Raw genomic sequence first — 5,836 nt, forward strand, 5'->3', positions numbered from 1 at the left:
CACCACCAGGGGGCGATTCTGTGCACTGATCTACAGGATCCCTGCACAACACAGATATAGAACCAAAGCCGTTCCCTCCTCAGGAGGAAGCAGAAACATTTTATAGGGTAGTATGTATGTATAGATATTAGAGGCTGTTACCAGAGAGCAATAGCTTAACTGCTAACCTTAGCTTCTGCATTGAATATAGAAGCTCACTGGTAAACTACCAGAAAAGTCCAGATCATTCCTTGCTTCAACTTACATCTTCTGCCCAGTCTTTACATGTCAAGGGAGGTAAAGACTGGGCAGACTGGCATTAACTAGCCCGTCCTTTTGTTGGCTAATCCAAAAATGTATTCATATGGATTAGGGATGGTCCGAACTGAGTTCGGTTCGGGTTCGTACGACCCCGAACCCTCGGTAATGATTACCGCTGTCTGCCTGCTCCGTGGAGCAGGCGGATCTAGCGGGAGGGCCGCCTGGAAAACTGGAATATAGCCATAGGCTGTATCCCAGTTTTCCAGGCGTTCCTCCCGCTGTATCCGCCCGCTCCACGGAGCGGGCAGACAGCGGGAATCTGCTGCCGAGCGTTCGGGTTCATACGAACCCGAACCTCGGCAGGTTCGGACCATCCCTAATATTGATCTGCTGAAATGTTGAAATAGTTGTCAGACATCGTGTATATATACATACATATTTATATATATATATATATATATATATATATATATATATATACAGTCGTACCCCGGTACCGCATTTTGCAAGAAGAGCTCACAGTTTTTCTAAATTGTGACTTGGTTTAGGAGCTCCCTGTACTGGGTGGGAGGCGGAGTGGGGGAGGGGCATGTCCTGCATAGCGGGGTCTATAGCACTGTTCCCTGACCCAGAAAGTCTCTCTCACCTTCCAAATCCCCAGAGAGTGCTGCATCTATGTGCCCACATCTACCCTGCTCATTCCTTCATGTTCCCTGCAGTCTCTGTCAGCTCTTGTGTTTCCCATCCTCTCCAGTCCTGCTATAATGTGCCTGCACTTACACTCAGCTATACACACTACTGTATAGAGAAGTTTCAGTCTCTATCCTCCTGCACAGCTCCGTGATCCTCACTTCCTGATTGGTCCATGCTGAACACACCCTCTTCCCCATAGCTTTCATGTGACCACACAGACCTCTGACAGTAGCCCTGCTTCTCTACTCTAGCCTGTTGTACTACGCTACTCCATTATGGAGATCTGCAGCTCCAGCCTTTATCTACAAACAGCAGCTGTTTTTCAGGTTTATGCACTTACTATACATTATACACTACATGCTGATTGCTATACTGTACAGTAGCTGATATCACATTAATCTGTACATGTTTGTTTCATTTGTTTTACATGTTATTCAGAATAACAAATTATTTTTGTGGTGTGGAACCAATTGTCTGCATTTCAATGATTTCTTATGGAAAAATTTGCTTTGGTTTAAGGGTTGATTTGGATTACAAGCACGGTCCCAGAACGAATTATGCTCATAATCTAAGGCACCACTGTATATACATACATATATATATATATATATATAAAACAACAAAACACAACAATAACTGAACTCAGGGAGAACAGTGAAAAATTCCAATGGAGTACTCATTTACGAGTCTCCATTGATTGTCCCATACAAAATTTGAATATACAAAAAAGGGGGTCCGTGGAGCCTCAGTTACAAGTCTCAAAACACGGGAATAGCCAGATATCCCTCTCTCCAGAGAAGGAAGCCCATTGCCAAGTGGTGCCTCCTAGTGGGGAGAGCACCAAACCACCCTGATACGTAGTCCCTCAGGTCCTCACTCTGTTGCAAGCTTTGGGACCTAAATAGGGAAACACCAGGGTGGCCCCTGTAAGTCAAAGTCTAACTCTGTGGCGAGTATAACGACATAAGACAAGGGTTACCAAGGCTAGGCATCCATCCACAGACTGCAGTTTCGGGGTATTTGCCCCTCATCAGTGTGGAGCAGGATTCTGGCTACTGGGGCAATGATAAATAGACCAACAAAACACAACAATCACTGAACTCAGGGAGAACAGTGAAAAATTCCAATGGAGTACTCATTTACGAGTCTCCATTGAAATTTTTCACTGTTCTCCCTGAGTTCAGTGATTGTTGTGTTTTGTTGGTCTATTTATCATTGCCCCAGTAGCCAGAATCCTGCTCCACACTGACGAGGGGCAAATACCCTGAAACTGCAGTCTGTGGATGGATGCCTAGCCTTGGTAACCCTTGTCTTATGTCGTTATACTCGCCACAGAGTTAGACTTTGACTTACAGGGGCCACCCTGGTGTTTCCCTATTTAGGTCCCAAAGCTTGCAACAGAGTGAGGACCCGAGGGACTACGTATCAGGGTGGTTTGGTGCTCTCCCCACTAGGAGGCACCCCTTGGCAATGGGCTTCCTTCTCTGGAGAGAGGGATATCTGGCTATTCCTGTGTTTTGAGACTTGTAACTGAGGCTCCACGGACCCCCTTTTTTGTATATTCAAAAAAAAAATAAAAATATATATGTGTGTACCTTAATACTAATCAGAAGAAGCCATCCTATGTAATAAAATGGAAAGCTCCACAAATATTTCCTGGATAAAGGTAAATGGCTTACTATGGATCCAGGATGACATCTCATCTTATGTAACGTTTCTCGGGGTGTAATTACAAATGACTGGGCCCTATAGCAAACTTTCTGTTGGGGCCCCCTGCCCCCTCCCCAGCTAGACACAAATTGTACATGCACAAATAGACACTGTCCATACAGCAGATACACACTTACACATATACACAAATAGGCACTCTACATACAGCAAATACACATGCACATATACATACACACAAATAGGCACTCAACATACAGTACAGGGCTGGCATCAGCACACGGCTTGCTCGGGCAAATGTCGGGGCCCACAGCCCCTCAAGGGGCCCCTAGCAGTTGCCAACCCACGGAATAATTAGCCACTGGAACAGTGGCGTAGCTGGGCATGATTCTGCCTAGCCCCGAAAGTTATTTACTCCCACCACCCGCCGAAATAACAGCAGCCGCGGGCTCTGACCCCTGGCCTGACCCGCACCTTAGATTGCCTTCTCTCACGTAGCGCTCAGATGCTGCTTCAGTGATGTCACCCGTCACTTGTGCATTGGTGCGTGTGCATTGCAGTCGGCCGCAGCTGCACCACGCTCCTCTCCAGCCTCTCTCCTGCCACCAGACACGCTCCAGGAAGTCACCCTGTGGTTTCTTCACATCACGGCGACCTGGACGTTGCTGCAAGTTGGTGAGAATTGTACCCCGGAGGAGGGGGTCTCCAGATAGGTAGTGTGTGTGTGTGTGTTGTCTGCACCGAGGTGATCAGCAGTGTGTTATATACTTATTATCCCCCTTGTATGAGTGTGTACTGTATACATCTCTCCCTATTCTGTGTAGGTGTACAGCAGTGTAATGTCATGAAGTAGAGAAAAGAGTAGTTGCACTCACCGCTCCGGTCTTCTTAAATCTTTATTCTTTACATAGAAAAAATGAAAAAGTACAGTGCGGACATACCAGTGAGTAGACGCTAAAATCGGAGTGGTGACGGCTTGTTTCGCGCTCAACGGCGCTTCTACAGACCTCCCCTAACCGCACTTGTGAAATAAATCAAAGCAAGTGTATTATACAAGTTAAAAACCTAGACAAAAATAGTCTAACAAATATTTAAAAACAATTATACAAAACAGTGCATAACTATCAACATATAAATATTAAATAAGATAGTTACGATCGACCCTATCATTTAGGCCGCCGGGACCTTCTGCACCTGTACGAATAATCCAACATAGTTCAGTTCTCAGTAGGGCTATCTTCCCCTCTCCTGCCCGGCACTCTCTCGATGCCGGCAAATCTGAGGACCGATGTGTCGCCTCCATGACACTGTTTGACATGTTTAATCAGGCGGGGGACACCCACGCCTGATTTAACAGAATGGACATGTTCTCTATTGAGTATTGAGTGCTCTCTTGGTTTGGCCGATATAAAATCGGCCACAAGGACAAATAATGGAATATACTAATCCATAAATTCTGCAACAGATAAAATCTTTTAGGTTTATTTGAATCCCATTAAGTGTGAGTATGGACCCCTTATAGACATATTTACACCAATTACACGATCCGCAGCAATAATTACCTTTTAAATCCCTATGTAGCCACGTACTCTCTTTCTTCGACGTGAAATTACTACGTACCAGGATATTTTTTAGGCTTTTGCTGCGTTTAAATTTGACAAATGGCTTTTGTTCTGTCCACTCTTTTAGATCCTCATCCTCTTCAATGAGATACCAATATGTATTGATGGCATTTCTAATGGCAGGGGCTACAGCTGACAATTTAAGGCTGGGTTCACACTACGTATATTTCAGTCAGTATTGTGGTCCTCATATTGCAACCAAAACCAGGAGTGGATGAAAAACACAGAAAGGATCTGGTCACACAATGGTGAAATTGAGTGGATGGCCACCATATAACAGTAAATAACTGCCATTATTTCAATATAACAGCCGTTGTTCTAAAATAACAGCAAATATTTGCCATTAAATGGCGGCCATCCACTCAATTTCAACATTGTGTGAACAGAGCCTTTCTCTGTTTTCAATCCACTCCTGGTTTTGGTTGCAATACTGACTGAAATATACTGACTGAAATATACGTAGTGTGAACGCAGCCTTGCACAGATTCCCTAATGTTATATTTTTTTTTTATGAAATCCTTTTTTTTGCAATTAATTATTAATAAAATGGGCCTATTGTGATGCCTATAAGTTTTATTTTTTTACCTACATGAGTCCCTGACAAAGTGGAAGCAAAGCGGCGTTGGAGTAAGGTGAGAGGCCAGCGGACTGGGACCCTTATGATTGTGCAACATTGCATGTGTGGTATTTAAACTGCACTTTGTATTTATTCTGTTCAGCATACTACAGCATACTGTGGAGTAGCACTTGCACTTTATTATTTATATATGCGTTTATGCTGACAAGTTTACTGAATGTTTATCATATGCACATGCACTTTATACCATTACATTTTATTAAAGAGATTTACAAATTTGTATGAAAAATATGTATAATGCATGTTACAGTGAAACATACAGTGGAATAATAAAAGAACAGGAGCAATACATAATCCCATTTGTATAAACTCTTTCAAGTTTGTTAAGGCCACCTCATGTCTGGTAATACTGAATGCATTTTTGTGACTATATTAGTACAAGGAAATATACATCTGTAACCATGTCCAGCAGCCTAAGCCTAGTCTGTCATTGTAAACCTGGGATAAATACAATAGGCAGACCACATACTAGTGCCTAGGAGGTGTCAAGAGCCAATAGCCAGAAATACAATAGTAGTTTACAGGACTACAGATCATTCAGCCCAGTTTTGTCACTGAATAGGGAAGGGGTGCTCTCTATGGAAACAGAACTCATTAGAAACTGCTTGAGCAACTCTATTAACAATTGATGGGATTACCAGCTAAGGTTCCCTTAAAGGGGTTATCCAGCGTTACAAAAGCATGGCCACTTTCTTCCAGAGACAGCACCACTCTTGTCTCCAGTTCAGGTGTGGTTTGCAATGAAGCTCCATTCACTTCAATGGAACTAAATAAAAGTTACAAAATCCCACCCAAACTGCAGAAGTGGCCATGTTTTTGTAGCACAGGGTAACCCCTTTAAATAAGAGGAATGTGCACATGACTTGGCATGTGTTTACACACTTTGATGTTTCATTGCAGTACTGCAGCGTTTTCACTGAAATGAGGCAGTATTGCAATGTGTGAATGAAGCCTTGGGTAAGGGAGAGGAAATTAG

This window comes from Dendropsophus ebraccatus, chromosome 12 (assembly GCF_027789765.1).
Source record: "Dendropsophus ebraccatus isolate aDenEbr1 chromosome 12, aDenEbr1.pat, whole genome shotgun sequence".
Taxonomy (NCBI): domain Eukaryota; kingdom Metazoa; phylum Chordata; class Amphibia; order Anura; family Hylidae; genus Dendropsophus; species Dendropsophus ebraccatus.